This window comes from Polistes canadensis, unplaced genomic scaffold (assembly GCF_001313835.1).
Source record: "Polistes canadensis isolate GaletaPanama2010 unplaced genomic scaffold, ASM131383v1 scaffold_105, whole genome shotgun sequence".
NCBI lineage: Eukaryota > Metazoa > Arthropoda > Insecta > Hymenoptera > Vespidae > Polistes > Polistes canadensis.
In genome coordinates, this window is record NW_014569652.1 from 405,010 (window position 1) to 429,520 (window position 24,511).

The 24,511-nt window shown below is 32.4% G+C and overlaps 1 protein-coding gene across 3 annotated transcripts in view; it reads right to left on the bottom strand.

Moving 5' to 3' along the window:
• LOC106787556 (frizzled-2) overlaps nucleotides 1-24,511 on the bottom strand; it is a 134,021-nt gene that overhangs the window by 38,319 nt on the left and 71,191 nt on the right. Inside the window, exon 1 of one of the 3 annotated variants that reach the window (XM_014749989.1) lies at nucleotides 5,670-6,519. The exons of the other annotated variants lie outside the window; for them this stretch is intronic. The gene's annotated coding sequence lies outside the window, so the exon portion shown is untranslated. Of the gene's footprint in view, nucleotides 1-5,669; nucleotides 6,520-24,511 lie in introns of those variants that run through there. 3 annotated transcript variants of the gene reach the window in all.

The window sequence follows — 24,511 nt, forward strand, 5'->3', positions numbered from 1 at the left end:
AACAACAACAACAACAACAACAGGTGAATACGACTCCTCTTCCCCTTTCGTGTTTCCTTTCTTAAACAAAAAGTAAAAAATAAAAAATAGAAAAACACACAATTTAAGAAAACAAAAAAAAAAAAGAAAAAGAACGAGGCCAAGAAATATAAAAAATAAAGAAAAAAAAAAAAAAACAAGGATACGAAAATAATTGTGCTCGATCGAAAGATTTGCCATGCAAATATGCGATACGCTCGCGTAGCATAATTACTTGGTTCGTTTTTATAACCGGGAGCGGCTACAATTTCTTTTCTTTTTTTTTTTCTTTTTCTTTTTCTTTTTTCTACAAAGAAGGAAGAAGCCCAGCGTTACATACACGCATACATACGTAGGTATGTAGGTATGTAAGTAGGTAGGTACATTACATATGTGTATGTGAGTAAAGAGAAAAGGAATAACAAGTACATAAGTACATATGTAGTAAGTGAGTTGAGTTTTGTAAAGGAACGAGACACGCATCATCGGTTCGTTCACCGATTGGCAGCTTCGATTTTAACGATATCCCCAGGACACGTTCGGCGCCATGGATCTCTTATGTACTCTTTGGAACGACGATAAAACCGGAACCGAGAAAAATATTCATTTATCTACGTCGTTTCATCGCTTGACCATTCGTTAAACTCTCCAAAGAACCCCTTTCTAACCGCTAGGATGTGTTAACGTTAATTTATTATTTTTATATACTTTGATAAACGTTTCTTTGTACACAAGAAACAAGAAAGAAATTAAAAACAAAAAGAAACAAGCAAAAATTTCATATATATTACACGGCTTTATATATTCTATCTCGTAGATTAATTATTATTAATGATATTTTATAAATAAATACAATTAGCGAAGTGTTAATTCAAATTAATTAGAATATATATATAAAATACATTTGTTTTTTAATTATATTCTACATTAAAGTAATTATCATAACAATAATGATAACAAGTTATTATTATTATTTATTATATATTATATATATTTAAGATCGTAAAGATAAAAATGAAATAAATAAATTTAAACAACGATATAACAAATTATTATTATTATTATTTATTATATATATATCGTAATTCTGTTATATATTATATATATATTTGTTTTTTTTTAAACTTTATTTAAAATATATCAAAAAGGTTTAAGATCGTAGAGAGATAAAATTGAAATAAATAAATTTAAACAACGATATAACAAATTATTATTATTATTATTATTTATTATATATATATTTTTTTTGTTATATATTATATATATATTTGTTTTTTCTAAACTTTATTTAAAATATATCAAAAAGGTTTAAGATCGTAGAGAGTTAAAATTGAAATAAATAAATTTGAACAGAGATAATGGTTTGTTGAAGGAAAATTTAGTCTCTCCTTGTACGTTAATAATATATTTTTGTTCTCCCAACACTTTGTATATATAAACTTTTAAACGGAACAATAAGCCAATGTGTTACGAAGATAAAAGATAGAGAGATAAACCTGTCTTCAATTCTTTATCTAATTTTACCATGGGGTATACTTTTAAACAACAATGAGAAGCAGCAAAGAGCAACAGCACCAGCAGCACCAGACTTATATCCAAAAAAGCGAGAAAGAAGATTCGTTGTTGTATCGACGAAAGTTGACGATCCCGGGAGCAAAATGGAAGTCGTTCGCACGTGCTGCGTCGAAATGCTTACTGAAAACGATCGAGAAAAAGAAAGAAAGAAAGAAAGAGAAAGAGAGAGAGAGAAAACGATGAAGCTAAGATGGGTGAGCAGAAATATACGATCATAAACAACGCGTCCCGTACGCGGTGCAAATTTAACCATGGCGGCGGCCGTGTTGCACCGGAAGGAAGCCGCACGATAGTCGTAAAAACACTGACGAATAAATTCTCCTCTTTCGCTTGTTTTTTTCTTTTTTTTTTACACATTTTTTATCTATTTATTTATTTATTTATTTATTTCACATTCGAAAATTAAATCGAATTACAATAACTTCGATAAAATTTTGTTAACTGTTCACAAAATCATGATATATAATAGTATTTTAAAAGATCCCTATAATTTTTTATAATTTTACAAATATATACACATCTGTGGAATAATATTTTGTATATCAAACATAGAAAAATTCAAATTACTTAAAACAATCACGGATGGATTAATTTTTATGTATAAATATCTTTTCGTACATTATATTTTGTTTATTTTATTTTATTTTATTTTATTTTATTTTATTTTAGATAAAATAAATCTACTTTGTGATTTATAATGAGAATAAAATTCCTATGCAACGTAAGCTTTTGTTGATTTATTTTTATATATATTTTATTTTTTGTTTCAAATTCCGCATGCTTCAAAGAGTTAACTCACTATAACCTCACGTAACTTCAAAGTCGCACGCTTGCTTACCACACGCATACACGTATACACGCAGCAGAGACGCATACACGCATATGCATATTTATAGACTTAATATGTTTGGTTTCACTTTATCTACGGAAATTTTATTGTTATAAACTATCCTTTATGTATATATATAGTACAATTAAATTACCATCATATCTACGTCGTTATATAATAATATTTTAGTTTAGAAAAATAAAAAAAAAAATAAATGGCAAAAAATTGACCACACATCCCCAAATTGTTTTCATTATTATTTAAGAGTAAAATTGGTACAATAGTAATAGCGACGTATAGAATATAAAGAACGAATTTAACAATAAATACAAGGAAATAAAAAGGGAAAGAAAAATGTGTAAAAAAGATATACTGATTAAGAAAAAAAAAAAAAAAAAAAGAAGAATTGATATTATACCAGGCGCGAAATTCTAAATAAATAAACGGCTTCGAACGAGCTTTCGACTGTGAATAAACGATGGAAAATAATGGAAAAAGCGTTTACTCGTTACTCGTTAAATCGAGTACACGTGAAATCGGCTTTCAACGTGATTCGAAGCTCATTCAAAGGATCGTCGAACGAAAAAAAAGGGTGGTTGGTTGATTCGTTGGATGGATGAATATGGGAGCAGTGCAGCAGCAGCAGCAGCCTCGTTGTCTTTATCACCCAATTTTTCAGATACAAAAGAATCACAGTTAGGTTCTTTCCTATACAATCATCGTTCTCATTCCCGTTGACTCTTTCTTTCGATATTATATTATCGATAATGCATCTAACCAGCCATAAATTTTTCATTACGACCTTGTGAGGAGATATATATAACCATTAGATTGGGTACAAAAGGGTTTAAAGATGCAATGACGTGCATGTCGTTATTATTCTTGTGTAACTCGTTAAACTAGTTTACTAATTAAAAACGATTTTTCGTATAATATATATATATGAGTGAGTAGCATGATTTTTAATGACTTTTTGTATTGTATTTATAAAGTTACCTTAAAGGTAACTTGCGTTACAAATGAAACCCTATAATTTTAACAAAATATAAAGAAATAAAAAGAAAGTGGGTAAATATTATTGACAAAAAATTTATATATAATTAAATTGATTCTTCCAATTTAATTAGATACAATTCTTTAATCTTAAAAAAAAAAAGAAAAACATATAAAACAAATAAATGAATGATAAGAAGTGGTAGATATAATATTATTGAAGAAATATCTCTCTCAACACAAGAGCGTTTAAAATAAATGAATATTATGTAATAAAAAGGAAAAAAAAACTAACTTAATTGAAAATATTTGTAATATTTAAGATTACTAAATGACTTTTTGAAAGAAATCATACGACCAACCCTACAGAACATTCCTTCTGATCCTAGTAAGTACCGTTAAAGTAAAACCAACTACAAGTGTTCGAGTCCTTAATTATAATATTGATTCAAGCGAATAACACGACTCTAGTTACGGTTTATGGTAAGGTAGCTAGCTAGCTAGCTAGCTAGCTAGGCGGTCGATCGACAACGAGTAAGTACATATAATGTTGGAATTTCATAAGGAAGGAAATGAGAAACGTTTAAAAAACACTACCACTAATGTAAGTATATAAACGTTGAAAGATGTATGACAAGTCAATCGTCATATACCGGTTCGGGAACGAGTAACGGACGTTTAACAACGACAAATACAACGATACGATGATGAACCCATCGTAATAATAAAATACATATCTCTCGATGTTTTAAATGACTCATTTTCCCAGCATTGATTGTTATTATCCATCCGATGTAAACAAATATTTTTTCAACTAATGTTCAAATGTGCATACACGCACGTCAACGAAAATGCATGTGCAATGATCTTCCAATGGAGGTGTGGTTTGACAAATGCTTTTGTCTTTTTTTCCATGGATAAAGGAGAAGATAATTTTTCGAGGAATATTACTAACTCGTTAAACTATTCTCTTGGAATATTATTTACAAATAAAAAGTATTTCTTATACGTGAATGTTTTTAAATTTACAACACGGTCGTTAAAACAAATGTTAGGTGTTTTAATATTGCATGTAAATTTTAAGAACAAATATAATTATATGACAAAAATAAAATAAAAAGAGAACAAAAGAATGGAGAAAATATGAGAACAATAATATATTTGTTTTAATTATTACGAAATTTAACGTTTCCGAAACAAAAGTAAGTGTGTTAAGATGATATGATTTGGAACGGTTTAAAATTACTTTTTAACTGGATAAGAAAAAGTATTTTTGCGAAAAATTTAAATATATAAAAAAAAGAAAAAGGAAGAAACACATATATAGATCCTAGATAAATTTATTTTCCTACGATAACAATATATTCGATTATTAATTAAACGAATATTAAAATGTACATGACATAACATATACGTTTAAATGAGAATAATCAAACATTAACTAATGTTTCCGAAGATTGATGCAAAAAGGGTACCTTTCACAAGGTACAAATTTCAGAAAGAAATTGCAAAAGAAGAAAGAAAGAAAGAACGAAAGAAATAAAGGTATGAAGAAAAGGGAGGAAAAGGGCACAGAGAACACGAGAGGAACTCGCTCAGTTACTCCGTTTTATGCAGATTCTGTGAGTAAAACGGTAAGAGAAGCAGCAACCAACAGCAGGCCAAGAGTTTTGGCCGAGTCGTTGAAGCTGGGAAAAGAGAAGAGAAGAAGGAAGAAGAGAACAGAACAGAAGAGAAGAGAAAAGAGAGAGAGAGAGAGAGAGAGTAGTTTGGCATTCAAAATGTGCAGGACCGAGAGGAACACGTCGGATTCTCTCTCTGACTTCGCGTGTGCATGTGTTTCTCGTTCGTTCTTCGTTCCTATGCACGTTACGAAGGAGAAAGAAAGATAGAGAGAAAGAGAGAGAGAAGGAAAAGATGGAAGAGACTTTAAAGAGAGTGAAAAAGATAAAGAAAGAGAAGGAAAGAGAGACCCCGACCACAAGATATATGCTACATGCTCGTGGATGCTCGTTTGCAGCGTGCCGAGAGGGACTGGAAAGAGAACCGTCGCTGAAGAAGAGAGTAGAGAATGAGAGAGAGAGAGAGAGAGAGAGAGAGAAAGAGAGAGAATGAGAAGCGGCCGCGTTTACTGGTAGTAGTAAAGAGAGAGAGATAGAAAGAGAGGAAGAAATAAAGAAAGAAAGAAAGAAAGAGAAAGAGAGAAGACCGGCTATCGGTGCACCCTCTCCTCGAAAACAAAGCCGGATCTCACCTTGATTTATCGCAGAGTAGTGCTGCTTGCTGCTGCTGCTTCTTGGTATATGTGTATGCGTGTGTACTCCCCTCTCTCTCTTACTCTCTCTCTCTCTCTCTCGTTCTCTTTCTCTCTGTACGTATACGTTGGTAGTTTGCTTCGGTAAAAGCCGTTGATATAATTCTAACTTCTCGTGAATTAGAAAATTAATCCATTATAGTCCTATGTGTTCCATTAACAAATCATCCTTAGTTGATTACTTCGTCGAAAGATTGACAAATTGAACTGCTACCAAAAGAGAGAGAGATAAAGATTTGCAAGTAGTAAAGAAGATGTTCCTCCTCTTGCTGTTGCTGTTGGATGCTGGGATGCTGTTGGGATTCTTCGCTTCCGTAATGTTGTACAGTAGCTGTCTCACAGATTTTCTTTCGTATTTTTCTTTTTCCTTCTTTTCTTTTCCTTCTACTCCTCCACTATATCTCTCTCTCTCTCTTTCACTCTTTTCTACACACGATGATACCAAAGATTTGTATATATACAAGAAGAAGTAAAAGACACAAGGCGGGCCGGCACTAAATCAGTTCCACCGTAAAATCTTGCTAACGCACGCGTAAGAAACGTGAATCACCGAACGAGTGTAGCAGTGTATTGAGATAGTTAGAAATATAGATAGAAAAAGTGAGAAAAAGAGAGAAAGAATATATCAGAGGGAGATGATGATGATGATGATGATGATACTACTCTCGATGAATCGCGCACGCGCTCTTTCCGTCCGCTTTATTTATTCCCCCTTTCGATATCACGGGTATATTTCTCGACACTCTTCCTTCCTTCCTTCACGCACCCACGAGAAAAATAAAGATTCATATACATACACGCATATGTATATTAAATATATATATATATATATATATATATTATATATTCTCTTTTTTTTTTTTAATTTTATATATAAGTACGTACACGTATATAATCTCTCTCTCTCTCTCTCTGTCTCTCTCTCTCTTACTCTTTTGTTTTTAGTTCCTATCGAAATACGATGATAACTCACCACAAACACGATCAAATACCAGTCGAGTTACGCACGTGCGAAACTCGAAAATGAAAAACGAACCTTCCCCAACGCCAGACGGACACGCACTGCAGCCCGAGAGTGGGGAGACGCGCTAGCCGGCAATCCACGATTCACTCGGCTCGACTCGACTGTCTCCGGTTGACTTCGCACCGCAGCCACTCCCCCCACTCTAACGCTTACCGTCACATCGACCCTCTCACTCACTCCGTCCTTTTTTCTCTCTTTCTTTCATTCTCTCTCACTCGCTCTTTAACGTCCACGCGCTTCGTCCTCACGTCTCCCTACGAGTCAGGACGATGGTCCAGCGATCTATACAGGGTGTCCCTTATTTACACTTATACTTTTACACGATTCATTCATCGCCATGGGATTTCAAATTATTCGTTTTTTCATTTCCATTATATATAAATATGTAATTATTCAAATGGTACGATTTTAATCTAATCGGTATTTCTAAATAAAAGAACAAAAAAAAACAAATAACATTTACGAACATTGAATTCTATAAAATAATTTTTATAATATGTAGCTTTTGTAATTAAATATAAAAAGTAAATATAATATATGTGTAATATTTATGTTAATACATAATATATATTTAGATTTAATTCTCCTCCTCGTTTATGGTTAAATATTGAACCTTACATAATGAACACCCTATGTTTCGAGAGACGATCGTTCACGTGTGCGCGAGGGTCCGCATACGTGCACACCTGTTTTTTCAATGCGTGCGTGTGCACGCGACGCGAAAGTAGACACCGTGCGCGTTACGGAAGAGAAAAAGGGAGAAAGGTAGAAAGAATGAGAAAGATAGTGTGTGTGTGTGAGAGAAAGAGAAAGAAACACTGGTGAAGGAGGAGGAGGAGGAGGAGGAGGAGGAGGAGAGTGGCCAGTTGAGAAGAGGAGGATGATGTTGGAGGTGCGGGCGCCCTGCCGTGGATAACGAGATGCCTCCAGACTCGGTGGAGGCCTCGATCGCTAATTATCGCCTTCGGGTGAAGCCCTTTTTCGGGATAAAATCGAGTGTGTCGGCGATTCATCCGTAAAATCATCGCCACGCTAAGCTTACCTTGCCATATCTTGCACCATTATAAGAAGGTTGGTTGGTTGGTTGGTTGGTAGGTAGGTAGGTAGGGTTGGTGGTAAGTAAGTAGGTAGAAATATTTTCAACTTCTCTCAATGTATCGAAGGAAAGTGAAGATTCATATTTCATTATCGAAAAAATATAACAAGGCTACTTTTCTACTATGGAACAAAAAATTCTACGATCGAAGAAATTAAATGCAATCTTTCGTTACATTCGATCATATACTGCGAAAAGTTTTCGTGCGAATTTATGAATATATGTATATAATTATAATTATTTATAATTAATATTGTTTATCTGTTAAATAATAATGAAAATAAAAAAATACACATATAAATAATAGTATTGTAATTTGAATATATATATATATATATATATAAAAAAGAAAGAAATGAACGGATGTGGAATTTGATTTCGTTATACGAGTATACACATATCTTTTATACAATGTGAGTCATCGGAATAATATTCCTACCCGTTCCCACTGATCTTTCTCTCTCTCTCTCTCTCTCTCTCTCTCTCTCTCGTCGTCGATTTTAAATAATTGATATTTTCTTGTAATGCAAAGTTCTCTCGAAATTATTCTACACGGGAGTAACATATTTTAAGGATTAATTATACTTTCAAATTGATCTACATAAATTTGATCGCGATGGAAACGTTTTACCGTTAGAATAAAAAAGAAAAAAAGAAAAAGATACTTTACGCAAATGAGAAGAAAAAATTAGTCTCGCAAAGGGGGTTTTGACTGTGACAGAACTTTGGGAAAAATTTTGGTTAAAATAGGATAATATATACCCTCTTTACTCTCTCACTCTCTCCTCATTCCCTTTACACAACTTTCTGTAAAGGGATAAAAGAGGGTGTAAAAAAAATGACACGAGTTACGAATCGAAAGATATACTACGCGTTTGATTTGTATTATTATTTTTGTTCGTTTAATTAGACTTAAAAAAAAGTCAGACTATCGATAGATAGATCTTTTCCTAACTCATTTCTTTTTCTCTTGTTCTACGTCTACCGGATATAGAAAAAGAAATAGAAAGATAGTAGGACATAGTCGTTGAAGTAAGCTCGAACTTCTAGTAGGTAGATTTTTCGATCGTTGGCTTTAACGATACACCTTCCTCTTGGTGTAGGGCCCGTTCTTCGGTCGCGACCGGTTCTCCTCGAGTCCTTTTCTCGTATCAGGATCGAGAGATCTAGCGGAGAACCATCTCCGAAGGATTTCGTATCGAGTATGAGAGAGAAAAAAGAAAAAGAAAAAACGAAAGAAAAAGAGAGAAAGAGAGAGTCTGGTTAACGAAAAGAAGAGAAGAGAAAACGTACGATCGAGATCTACAGCACGAACTCGACTCGTACTACGTTACTACTCTACGTGAAACCAAAAAAAAAAAAAAAAGAAAAAAAGAGAAATAAAGAAATAAGGTCCTTCTCGAATTCGCTTGCCGAATGACGTCACATACCAAACGTGCAAAAGGGTCAGAAACTCTCCTTCGCTACTTGTAGGGTCCCTTCGTACACCACATTGGACAAAAAAAAGAAAACAAACAAATATAAAAGAAACAAAAACAAACAAATGATACTATCCTACGTGAAACGAAATGTAAAATAAAAAAAATAAAAAAAGGCAAGCTTAAAAAGAGTTAATGTCCTTCTCGAATTCGCTCGTTGAATGACGTCACATACCAAGACTTGAAAAAAAGGGCCCAAACGGTTTACCACTTGTAGGGTCCTTTCCTGCATCGGAAAAAAATGATACTCTCGTTCGATATAAATAACGAAGAAAGAGAGAGAGAGAGGAAGGCCCTTCAGAAGCAATGGCGAGAAACGAGCGATAAATAACGAAACGTTCGAAGACACCAAGCGTTGTACACCTGCAATAAAAAAGAAAGAAAGAGAGAGAAGAGAGAAGAGAGAAGAGGAGAGTGATGACCGGCGAATCTTTAATACCACGTTTTTGCCCTCCTTTTAATGTCCAACTTCCTGTGCCCTTAGGCTTAATGACAACGACACCTTTGCATTTACGTACTCTCTCCTAGAATGAGATTCATCAATATTGTATGTATGAGTATGTATATATGTGTGTGGGTATAGTACTTTATACGGAGATCGTAATCGTGTACTATTGTTTGCTGTGTAATATCTTCTCTTCAAGAATTTCTTACTCGTTTTGTGAAATAACGATATTCCTAGTTTAATATGAATCCTTTTTTTATTAATCTTTATTTAAAATCGATATATAATTATGTTAATAATTATGACACTGATAGATTTAGTCACAAAAATAAAAAATTGGAAATATATTAAGTGTTTATGTGATTTATTATAATATATTAAAATTATTTTATATATTATATTATAGAATAAAATGTATATATTAAATTTTTGAATTGTTTAAATATCTTTATGTAAGGTTCACAAACTTTTCAACTCAACCACGTATTATATTATAAAATAATATAATTTAATAATATTTCATTATATATAAATTATTATGTATTATTAGTGTAAGAGAGAAAATACTAATTCGCATATAAAATTTATGAAAACAAAATATAGATGAAATGTAAAAAATAAATATATAATAATACATGTTATAAAGATGAAAGAAAAATAATTAAGATTCTACCAATATCTCGGAATATATAAAGTATTGGTCCACGTAAAATCGGTTGTCAACAAACTTGTTAATAATAACTTATCTCATCTATTATCAATTCGCAGACGCTTGATACTTGGTCATTATAGAATTGTAAAATAAGAAGAAAAAAGTATGAGGAAAGGATGAAAATGATGGAATATCCTCATCCAATTGCGGTATTTTCGTTATCGTCAAGTTATCGATCATAGAGGCAGGTAAGCAAACGTGTATTGAACCGATCGATCAAAGACTATCGCGCCTACGGTGTCGAGAAAGTTGCTTGATCCGAAAGGTACGCATTTCAATTTGAACGATCCCTGAATAAGATAACATGGCGATTAAATCGAATATTAACGACACGCGAAAGGAAGTGTTAAAGCTAAGTGCATATTAGAATGCAGATAGACTGATACCATATGTAACATGATTTTCTTTAACATATATATACACATGTGTGTTACATACATAAAATGATTAAACGATGATATCGGTTATATTATTTATTACGAAATAAACGTTTTTACAAAAAAAAGAATGATAATCAGAGAGTCTAATTTAAATATTACTTCAAATTTATATACGTTAATATAAGTTTTCTTTTTTTTTTTTCTTTTTATACTGCAAACACTTAAGATCGTCATACCTTTTTTTTCAGTTCTATTATTTTTTAATCATATTTTATTTATGACGAATATATATATTATAAATAATTTCTCGATTTTAATTTACATATAAGTTATCCTTATAATTGTATACCTAATTGATATTATTTTATACTTATTATTTATTTTACAACGAAAGTGTGTTGAATAAAACAATAAAAAAACCTGTGTAAAAAAAATTTCATCTACATATAATATTACGTTTACAATATATTTAATTGTTAAAGCTAATCGAAACGGTGAACAATATGAACTTCCTTCATTTTTATATTATTTCTTATTCATATTTCTAAAACCATCATTCTCAATCCATCTTGCAAATGCAACATCCTTATAATACAAGAAAAAGAAGAAGAAGAAAAAGCAAAGGGGAACGAAGGGAAGAACCCTTAGGGGGTTCTCGGACGGTTTCTCTTGACGTTTCTGGAATAGCCGAGAAATCGAGGGGTAGCTTCGTAGCTTTTCCCCTAGTTGCTTGATTCCAACAGTTATAGTCATCGTCGTCGTCGTCGTAGTTGTATAGTCATCGTCGTCTCCTGACTTCGACGAAACTGCATATCAACGTTAGGCAGAAAGAGAAATAAAGAAAGAAAGAGAGAGAGAGAGAGAGAGAGAGAGAGAGAGAGAGAGAGAGAATCATACCACGAAGGAACGACGAATGAACGAGGATTGGTTCTGATTATGATCTCGTGTCACCAGAGGAGAGACAGAGAAAGAAAGAAAGAAAGAGAAAGAAAGAGAAAGAAAAAGGGATAAAAAGAAAAAGCAAAACCGCAAGCTGCTGATGGCTTCAGTAATTCCCCGTGTGTGATGAGGATGGTCCATTATAGTCCTTCGACCTGGCATATGGGACATTGCACTTGACGAGGAGACATTTTATTTTCTATCTCTTTCCCTTTCTCTTTCTTTTTCTTTCTTTATTTTTCTCATTCACGTAGGAATATCTGCTACATATATACATATACGTACAATTTACGTACTTTCCTTTTAATGGATATTGTATTCACTTTTGAATTATAATATACTTTTCTTTTATCCTAGTCTTTTATTTTCTCTCTTTCTCTCTCTTTCTTTCTTTATAAGTAATATTATATATAGTGTTCTAACAATGTTGTTTATAATTTTCATCAAAGTTAATTCGCATCATATTATTGTTTCTTATTTTTCTTTGAAAGAAACAAATCTCTTCTAGAGAATTATAGGATATCCATGATGGTGGTAAAACTAGGGGAGGATTGGGAGACTAGTATGGGAGATGTAGGAGGGGACAAAGGAGAATAAAAAGAGAACTAAAATGATAATATAAATGAGATTGAGAAAATGTTTTGAAATAGAGAAAAACCTCTTCTCTCTTTCTTTCTTTCTTTCTTTCTTTGTGGTTCGGTACAACGGGTTTTCCGTACGAGAGCAAATTATTCGTGGGAATGGTGGAAAGGGGGAAAGTAGTGGTGGTGATAGGGGGTGACGGGGAAACAAACTAAGAAATCGATCGAGAGAAAAGTTTTCTTCTCATGGAATATATATATATATATATATTCTTGCTATAGGGAAAGTTTCTTTTTCTCGAAAGAGCAGCAGCTCGCTTTTCTACCAATTTATTCTCTCAACGATAAGTCTCGAGCGTGCCAGTGATTTTTTTTTCTTCTTCTATTTCTTTCTCTCTCTCTCTTTCGTTTCTTGTCGCTTTGTGTTCATTGTTACGCGTTAAAAAGTCTCTCTTTTTCTCGAAATAGAGCCCTTTTTTTCGGGTGCGCAATCAAAACTTCGACCCATCGAAGAAGAAACTTTTCTCGCTACGGTAATAAACTATACAACGATAGTAGGTTGAAAAAGGATAGGGATAAAAGAATAAAAAGAAAAAAAAAAGAAGAATTTTCGTCCCTCTTTCCCTTCGTTTTAATTTTTTTGTTTTTAATTTTCTGCATGTTCCCCTTTGCAGTAATTGCAAAGTTTCTTCTAGTTTTCTTTTTTTTATATTTGCTTTGCTTTTGTTTTTTGTTTATATTCCTTGTCCCTCCCCCCATCACCTCCCCCACTCCCGTCTTTCAATAAGTGCCAGGAAGAAAGTAAAAGAAGATGATAAGGATGAGTGCAATCATCGAAATGAAGATGTCAAGAATAAATAAAAGGCAAAAGAAAAGGGTCCAGCAGATTTTCTCTCAACGTTTGCTTTGAGTAGTGTTGAAAAAGTCCAGTTTTGCTTGTTGAACAATCTCTATCTCTATCTCTCTCTCTAACTATCGAACCAACCACCCAAACCCCTCTTTCCCCGCATCTTCCGACGACCCTTTCTAACTCACAAAGATGTCTTCCGTGTCCCATTGTTGGGTCACGGTTGACATTCACGATGTCCAAGCAACTCCGTGAGCAAAGAAGAAACGAAAAAAAGGGAAAAAAGAGACAGGGAAAAGGAGAAGAGGGGGGGGAGGAGGAGGAAAGGCAAAAAGAGAGAGAAAAAGAAAAAGAGAGAGAGAGAGAGAAGACGACAGGATTCTCAAGGGAGGACCACGCTTTTACAAAAGGATCTTGCGGGTACCCTGCTCCCTCCCCCACCCTGTTCCCCATGAACTTCCTGCCTTCTTCGTAGAGAACCTGCTTTAGAAATCCCACCCCGAAACCAATTTATCTTGAGAAGCTGGAGCAGCGACGCTAAACGGATTTTCCCTTCGCCCATATTAGACGCTTTTATTCGACGTGAAATTAGCTTATAGACGCGCGCACAAGAACGAATGAACGAATGAACGAATGAAGGAAGGAAGGAACGAACGGCGTCTCCGCACTTGTCAGGATCGATCCTGCGGGTCCCAACGTTACTTAGAAAAAAAAAAGGAAAGTCTTCAAGCTTGATAGCTCGATTTTCTTCCTCTTTGTTTTTTTCATCCCATTATTATTTTTTGTCATCGTTATTATTCCCTAGACGTTTCATTATTTTACAATTTAGTACTATATATATATGGTTTGTGTGTGTTTATATATTATTTTAATATCATAGAATATTGTTTGGTTAGAAAAGTGTATAAGACTCGTGAGAAAATTGTTAAATAATCGTATAACGTGTATTTCAACAACAACAAAATATCTTCTATATTCGATAATAAATCACTAGTTTTTTTTTTTTTTTTTCATAAGAAATAACATTCAAACATAATTTTTTATCTATAAATTCCTTTCGTAAGAAACAAAAATATATGCACGAGATTTCAATTTTTGTTTCTTCCCTCATTCGATATAAAAATTATTTGTATAACACGAAAGTAAATATGATTTAAATGAAAGAACAAAAGAAAATTGTTATCTAACGAAAGTAAAAAAATTGAATTTTTCTTACATACACATCCGTCATCTTACCGGTGGGAATAATGGAAGGACGAAAGTCAACTAATAAGGGAGGAAAAAAAAAGAAAATGGAAAAGGAAAAGAAAATGGAAAGATAGGTCATAATTTATCGTAAAAATTTTTTAGTAACAAGATCGTTTTCTCTAAAGGAGATAAGTAAGAGAACACACCGTGAGTGCGTTTGAGATTCTCTCAAGACAGATTATGGTTTCCTGTGACCTATCACCTAAACAGGCCACAAGAGAATGGTATGCTCTGTGTTTCCGATCTCATGTTCGAGGTATAGTAGTTGCAAAGCTAGCTAGCTATGTGATAGTGCCCAGTCTCGGACCCGAACAGATAACGTTTCTCATTCCCTTTACAGTGAACACACAAATTCATCTTCCAAATGTATATATATATAGAAATCACGCATACATATATACATATACATATATATACACAAAGAGAGAGAAATGGTGTCGTGTTGAGGAGACAGGTATACAGTGAGAAATCCAGGTGCTCGTATAGTAAAAGAAGAAAAGAAAAAAAAACTAATACCAAGAGATATAGAAAAAGTTTCTTCAAGCTTTTCGATAATAACGTTTTCACCCGATCGCCCTTTTTCAACGTGTCGTCATTTCTTCTTTTTTTTGTTATCTTCCTCATTCCGATATAGGTAACTGCTTACGTATCACGACCTACTCGTATGATTACGCAGCCGAATGAAAAACTTCTACTCTTTTATTTTTTTCTTTTCCCTCCAATATAGAAATAAATAAGAGAGACAGAAAGAGAAAGAAAGAAAGAAAGAAAGAAAGAAAGAAAGGATAAACAAAATACAAGAGTACAGAATACAAACGTATAGGTGAAAATCACTGACCAAAATTGGATAAGGCGTACGATAAAACGGAGTGCATTTTGAAATAATTTCTGGTCAATTTCTAAGAGCGATCGAGAGAATTTATGTAACGACGGGAATGGTGTGGTATCGTTCCTTAAGGTTCCTTCGAAAAACTCTCCTGTTATGTCTCGAAGCTTATGGAAGAGAAAGGAAGGAAGAGAACGGGGGTTGGGGACACATTGTCCCTGCGGGGGTTAACCGGTATTCGACCAGTTTTCTGCTCGACACGTTTTAAAGAAAAAAGAGATAGATATATATATATATATATATATATATATATATATATATATAGAGAGAGAGAAAGAGAAAGAAAATAAACTACACATGGACGGTATTTCATTCGTCACATGAGGGAGGACGACACCATGGTGGTAGGTCCGTCAGTCCATCCTCTCGTTCGAGTTTCACATAGAAAATATTATTGTTCCTTTAACGTTTTTTTTTTTCTTTGACCTATAGCAAAGAATTTTTTCTTAAACATCCTGATGGTTTGCAAACACTTTGGCGTTACGTTCCTATCCAATAGAATTGCCTTTACTCTATCTGGTTAGGGTATCGATGATGATAATGATGATGATGAACGAGGATCCTTCCTTAACTTTCTTCGAACAGGACAACGATGACGTGCTTTTTTTTTCTCTTACATTCTTTTATTTATCTTATTTATTTATTTTCTTTTCCTTTCTTCTTCGTCTTCTTCTTCTTCTTCTTCTTCGAACGAGTAGAGCTCGCGTGCTTTATCGTCGTTGATCTGTAAATCTTTATTGACAGGTACACACAAGCGAAGAGGAATAAATTATGAAAATAAATGGTCCTTCTCGTGAGATCGGTACGTGTCCATCATCATCGTCATCATTTTTCTTCCAATATGTCATCTCTCTTCTCTCGACTATAACCATTTATTTTATTTCTTATTTTATTTATTATTGTTCTCTCATACTTTCGTGAAAATTATGAGATTAACTTATTTTACATCTATATATTATACATATATGAGCCGTTTATTTTGAAAATGGTATATGGTCACTTTTTCAGAAAAAAAAAATCGAATTAATGGCAACACTAATTACAATTGAACGGTATCTTTTCATTTTAMAAAAAAAAAAAAAAGAAAAAAAAGTGACTTATGCCACTTTCAAAATAAACGGCTCATATATACCATATATTATTCTTTAATTAATATTTTTTTATATTTTCTAATATGTGTTCTTTTTTTTTTCTTTTATTAAATATCATTGATTCGTTAATTATAAATGAGACTATCATTTTTTTTTTATCATTTATTTATACGAACTTAATAACATTTTTTTTCCCCCGTTTCTTATCAAATGAAAGATTTTTTTCGACCAAGGGAAATTCTTTTCTCACTCTCTCACTCTCTCTCTCTCTTTCCATCTTTATTTCCGTGTCTGATAGAACTCGAATTCGATAGCGTTCGTTGAGGAAGGAAACCGGGCGAGTGAAGTCGTGGGTCGTAGCAAAAAGGAAGAAGAAAAAAAAAAAGGGGGAGGGTAAAGGGGAAGCGAGTCTCTTTCTGTCGTTGCTCGCGAATAAAAAGATGTAAGGGAGACATCGGTGTGTTAGGGGGGGGAAGGGTAGAAGGTATGTACCACCTATCCAAGGTATTTGTACACATACTACCACTATCAAACATTTCTACTATTACTACTACTACTACTACTACTACTATTACCAACACTCGTTCTCTTTCATATTTCTCGATATTCGTCTCTGAGCCTATATCACGTTGGAAGTAACGCGATCGTGATTTCTATCCTACGTAAAGAGAGAGAGAGAGAGAGAGAGAGAGAGAGAGAGAGAGAAAGATAGAGACCCATAACGCATTCACCATCATATTTATTTGAAACTTGGGATCCGTCTGGCGCAACTCAACATATGTGTTCATACATATATGTATGTATGTATGTATGTATGGATATATAAAAGCACGGAAGATACGTTTAGAGATACACGCGTCCACCAACCACCCTGATACTACACACGCTGCTGTTCGGTGCTTCCTACACGCTTGGGAAGCCGAGAATACATTACATTATCTGCCTTTTGCTTCGGACCATCTTCAACGTTTTCTCCCTTTATTCTTTCTTTTTTTTTCTTCTTATTTAGACTTTTTATCGTTATTATTATTATTATTATTATTTGTCTATTATTTCTTTTGAAAAAGTTCGAGTGACTATTCAAAATAAAAAACAGTCGTGAGAAATTTTCGGCTTTCTTTATATGTTATTTTTTTTTCGTAACACGTATCTATGTTCTTTTTTTTTTTCTTCTGTTTTAATTAAATCCTTGTAATGACGTGTAGTTTTGATTTTTGTATTTTTTATTTGTTAATTTTGTTTCCAATTTGTGTTAAAGTAAACATATGTGTGTATTATATTTTAAATGATTTATTTGGAAGATTGATATTAGTCAAATTTATGTTATATTTTTAAATTATATCGTTTTTAATGTAACGAAAAATTGATTATGATTTTAATAAAAATGTATCACAGTATTTATTATTTGTACCAAAAAAGAAAGGTATTTAATAATTTAGCAAATGTTTACAAGGCAAACGTAACACAATTGATTCGAACTTATCTACTAAACATTTATATATTTATTAATCCAACTGTTAACAAATATTTCCTCTAATATCTTGACTCCATTTTAACGAAGAAATAAAACATTACCTTATAAAAGAGATCGTTACGTTTAATCAGTTAAACGAAAGTTTGATTAACCTAAGTTACCTTAGTCTAAGAAATTTAACGTTTGAACGAATAAAATCGAAAGTAAAAAAGAAAAGAAAACAAAAGAAAATTAAAGATAGAAATAAAAAGTGTTAGATTTTCTGGTCTATTTTCTAGAAATAATGTTACGAATCGCGTGACACAAAAAAAGAAAAGGGCCGACACGAAATGAAATCTCAGTTTCAATCTAGGATGCATTCTTGGCAAGCAGTGGGTTCGACGAGCACCACCACCACCACCACCACCACCATGAACCTTAGTCACACTAACACAACCAGGGTAGTAACTCGAAACTTGTAATGGTGAGAAGAAGAGGAATAAAAGAGTGAGAAGGTAAAGGTAAAGGAAAAGGAGAAGGAGAAGGTACTGTTGGTTGTTGGTGGTGGGACAGGTAAGGAGGTGGAGATGCCAGAAGGAGATTTAATAAAATGCTATGGGGTACAGGTAGGCGCGACGCGTCTTAGCACCACAAAGCCGCCTACGGGGAGTCGGATTTCTTCAGAACCAGACCTCTTCGATAATTCCGCGAGAATCTTTTTTCTTTCTCGTTCTCACTCTTAACCCCCCTTCCTCCCTTTTCTTCTTATTTTTCCCTTCCCCTTTTCTCTTCCTCTATGTTTGCACTGTTCTCTTAACGAGAAAGGTGTCCGTGATACTAACGCATCCTTTTTTTTTTTTTTATTCTTCTTTCATCCTTTCTGCCAACTTTACGTGCTCATACATACGGTAACTTACTTATTATCGATTTTACACTTTTTTCCCCCTTTTAGGATACATATTTTTTTTTATTAATATTATTAATTTATATATTCATACTTTTTAAAAATTAATACTTTATATTTTTTATTCAATTCGATTAAATGTTATTTAATAACGATCAAAATCATTTTTAATTAACCTTTAATACGATTAACTGTCGCACGGTTTTTTAATAATACTAATAATCTTATCTCGTGATTTTTTTTATCTAATTATTTTCTTTTTTTTTTTTATTCATTTAAAATACCTTTATAAATAAATATTACTTTATTTTTCTTTCTCCGTGCAGAGATAATAATATATTTCAGTGTAACAATGGATATATTAAACAAATCCTCAAAATAATGTTACTTAAAAGATATATAATTAATATTCAATAATCTCATAAATTGAAACACAAAAAAAAGAAAGAAAAAAAATATTCTCTATTTCCTTTTCAAATTAATCCATCTTTTTATCGCACGACTCGACCTCGTATTTCATTGGTGTATAAAAGTTACTTTCTCGCTAAGAAACAAAGAAAGAAAAAAAAAAACAAACAAACTAACCAACCAACCAACCAACCAAGCAAACGTTAAAGTAAAAGAAAGGAAAAAAAGACAAAAAAATGAAAAAAAAAAAGACTTTAATTCATCCCCTATTTTCATGTAAAACAGGAGACCATTTCCTCTCGGAAGGAGACACACGAGAATACACGACGACTACTCGTTATACCGGTCTATACTTCGCGAGAGTCCAGTTTCAGGTTCTTCTTCTTCTTCTTCTTCTTCTTCTTCTTCTTCTCTTTGAATAACGTCAACGAAGCTCGTCGAGAAGTACTACTCGCGAACCGAGCTACGCCCTTTTTTATTTTTTTTTTTTTCTGCCCTTCTCTTATACTTATACGTACAACAGTATAAGAGAGAGAGAGAGAGAGAGAGAAAGAGAAATATATATTTAAAGAGAGAGAGAGAGAAAAGATAGATGGAAAAGAATAATGACAAAATTCCATTCATCGTTCGCACACGTTTTCTTTCGTACACGCATAAGCTCACGCTTATTAACTTGACACGATCTTTCTTCTCGCTAAATAATCACACTTATGATATAGTAACCGAGAATGTGTTCTCTCTCTCTCTCTCTCTCTCTCGTATCGAATTAGATTTACTGCATTGTACCGGTTTACTTATGTTAGAAAATTTATATACGACGTCTCGTGATTTAACCTTTCATATATCCAAAGTTTTTTCTTTTTTTTTCTTTCTCATATATATATTTATGTATGTATAGATATCTCTATTAAGATATTATATATATATGTAATTATCAAATTTATTTTTTGTATTTTATTTATATGTATTCTAATTTGTTATAGTACAATAATTGAAATTTATATTTTTTTAATAATAGATTACAAATAAATATACAAGTATTTAATTTTTGTTTAATACAAAGTAACAAATCGATTGATAATACTTTCGAAATAATACAAAAATTAAATTTGTAAAATTCAAATGCAAAACACATTTACGAAATATAAGATATACAAATATGCAATAATTTACAATTACATAAAATTTAGATTGCAATAACGTATAATTAATATTTCAATATCATTATTGAAATAATTATTATTTCGTAAATATAAATTTTTTATCCGAAATGCATACTCACATTCAATAGGAAAATAAAATCTATTTTGAAATCGTATTAGAGAAAGCCAGTAGTTACTTCCGCGTTCGTAATTTCTCATCTCTCTCTCTCTCTCTCTTTCTCTCTTTCTCTTCCTTTCTTTCTCTTGGTGATTGTGAGTACGTTAGGATATACGACGTTCTCGACAATAAGTGGAGTGCATACAATGATGCAGCTTGGTCGACACGACAGGAACAAAGTCCAGCGAGATAGGACACGAAGCAAGGAACAGAAATGTTCCGGGGGCGAAACGATTCCTAGAGAAAGAAAAAGAAAGAGAGAGAGAGAGAGAGAGAGAGCTACCTGCAAACCTCTTAACTATTCGATCAGATAAAACGCGTTTTGTGTCGTCGAACGGCCACGCATTTGTATTCAAAGCTTCTTTACCAACAAACGTATGTATGTTCCTATATACAATTGAAAAATCTCTTTCATACTACCTATATACACTATTATTTACATCGGAAATCTTTAATTCGCGATTCTTTAAACAATAGGGATATTTTTCGTTGGTAAAGACCCCTAGTCTCTAATTTTAAAAAAGAAAAACAAAAAACAAGTAAATAAATAATTGTCCAAAAAGAATAATTAATTACTGACAATGAAATTATTATAGATTATATGTATATTTATTTTATTATAGATTATATTATTATTATTATATATTATATTGTGTGTATTACTTTTTATAAAACCTATAATTTGCAATAGGTTTCATTTTGGAATTATATTATAATATTTCGATTGTTCGATAAAATTTCATTACATAGAGAGTATATGTTAAACGAATGACAGTGTTAAAATTGTTATTCGAAATTTCGTATTGATAATTTCGATTTGTAAGGTGTGCACCCAGGTTATAATCGTGACCAGAATAAATACACCACTGCATGTTTATTAATCCGTCGAATAACTACGCGAGAAACAACTCTCTGAAAAGTTGAATATTTCAAATTTAACTTTTAAAATCCACCCCTTAGTATTTTAAATATCAGAAAAATATTATCTTTTAATTATACCATTATATAAAAAAAAAGAAACAACGAAAATTCCATTCCAAACAATCTAATACATAAATACGAAATATCAACTACATCGATAATATATTGAACAAATTGTTGGAAATATAAATATAATACAAAAAAAAATAATTCACGAGAAATTTTTATTAAACGAAGTGGAAATAGCATAAGGACGTTTAACGAGAATATGCTTTGAAGAATAAGAATAAGAAGAAGGGCAGAAAAGTATGCAAGGAAGATAAAAAAAAAAAAGAAAAGAAAAGAAAAAAGAAATTGGGAGTTACTACGAAGAGATTCTGACATGTCTGTAAATTTTCTCGTGATCACCGGGGCACGGCTTTAACGGCAAACGAAGAAAGAAGAAACGAGAAGATGGTGTACCGTAATATTCTGTCGAATTTACGGGCAGGAGAACGTTACGACTTTATTATGGACGCGACACGGGTAACCCACAGCAACGACATCGATATCACCTTTCTTTCTTTATCTCTTTCTTTCTTTCTTTCTTTCTTTCTTTCGTTTCTTTGTAAATTCACCCTTTTTACGATCACTGAATCTCACGAACCATGGCATAACGGACACGAATGTGACAAACGCTACGTTTCTTTCGGTAAAGTAGCTACGTAATAAGAAAGAGGAAGCTACTTCTATGTTGGACAAGTTCTAGAAATTCGAGCAATTCTCTTGATATTTCTTCGAAATATCAAACTAAGACAAATAGAGAAAATGGAATGTTATTTGAATCGATGTACAAGAGGTAATTCGAATACTGGGAATGGGGTTATTACTCATTTTTTTCTAAATGAAAATAAAAGAAAAATAGATAATAAGGAAAAAAAACTCATATATCGTAATAAATGAATCTTAACCCTTCTTTGCATGATGATGGAAATTTCAATCATAATATTTAGTCAACAAAAAAAGGTACTCAAAACCCTTGTACTGTATATTTGTTGTTGCTGGCAACTTCAAAAAAGAAAAAAAAAAAAAAATCACGCAAAGAAGGGTTAATTTTCTATATGACTAAAAAAAAAAGTATGCAACACCACTTTATTATTCTAATGCTAACTCAATTTTCATTGTCAAATTGTTGTCAATTGTTTCGATGTATAATATTTGGATTCGTGTTCTTTTATACGTTGGTAGAATAAAAAAGGATTGATTGGTTATAAATGTGTAAACGTTCTGTTACTTTAACAAATTTATATGATTGGTCATATGTAAAAGATGAGATAGTGAAAGAGTGAATATCTCAGCTAATATATAATATAATATAAATATTTATTATTGTGTATAAGAGACAAATTTGTCTATATAACAATTTGTTCAATAAATACATCCCCAATTGTAATATAAATTTTTGCATAATACATTTCATTATATAATTTGTTACAAATATTACATATATTATATCTTACAGATGTCAATAACATCAACTTTTTGTCTTATTTAAATAAGAAAACCAGAAAAAGATATTAAATTACAGGAATATCATAAAATTAATTAAATGAACGAAAATGAATATCCTCCCCCCCCCCCTCACCCATCAACAAACCGAACATTTTTTTTTCCATTATACATTAAATTAATAGATATAATAAATGAAAGAGGATATACCAGAATATATTGTAAAATGTTTTACGACGAAACGATTATTAGCGATAAACGTACTAATACATTTTATTTATATCATCTATATCTGTATATTAGATCGACGTACTTTCGATGGGTTTCTCGTTCCAACTATATACGTATACTATCTCACACATACTTATAACAAAAATATACGTAGCTCGATCAACCGATAAACTTTCTTTTCCACGTACGGAAATAAAAATCGAAACTCGTTCCGATAGATGCCCTAGAGGTGCCTTTTCCATATCCGTTCCTCGTGTATGAAACGAGACGGAGATGAGAAGTAACAGGAGGAAGAGGAGGAGGAGGAGGAAGAAGAGGAAGGGTAACAGCAAAAGAAGGCAGATGAGTTTCTTGCAAAGAACGTGTCAGAAAGATTCGAAAGGCAAAGTGTGATGTGCGAGATTATGCCTTCCGTTGGGTTATGCTGTCTAGATAACGAGCCTTATCGATACATAACACGGGTAGTCGTCGAAAATCGAACCCTACTACTATACTGCAGATGTGACATGTTTATCTTTTAACCCCTGTCTCTCACTTTTTCTTTCTTTCTTGATTTCTCGTTTACTCGCTTGAGTGTTCCATTTAAAAATTTGACAAAAGCCATTTTGTCCTGCGATATCGTTCACGAGATAACCACTGATAGTATTTTTCTCTTTCGTGTTTCTTCTTTTAATTTTTATTTTTATTTTCATATTTTCTAAACACCGATGATGTGAGTGTAAAAATATTGATAGGGAGAGGGTTGATTCTTTTGTTTTTTTTTTTCTGATCACTAAAATGTCTTGAAATAAAATGGATACTTGTTGATATGTGGGGAGAATATTGACATGTCATTTTCCGCATGACGTGTCGATGTTGAGATAGGAGAATATTTAAAAAAGAATACATTGAAATATTTCCCCTTGTTGTTTCTTTTTTTATCTTACGTAGTTGAAATGAAAAAAACAAAACAAACAAATCAAAATATTCGATTTGTGTTATATGTAATTATTTTTGAAGAAATTTCTTATAAGAGACACCCTATAGAGAATATATATATCAACAGAGATGAAGCCAAGAAAGGAATCTTGTTCCTGTGCGTTATTATTGTGCTTGTAACTGCCAATACGTATTACTCATATTTTTAGATACATTATAATGTAAGAAGTACTTTATCGTACGTTAGAGAGAAAGGGATAGAGAAACAGATGGATAAGTAGATAGAAGATAAGCATGGAAAAAGATATATTGATATATATACTCACATACATACAACTACTAAGAGAAAGTATCGTTTGGTGGTATGATAATACGATGCTTTTATTTTCTATCCTTCTCTCTCTCTCTCTCT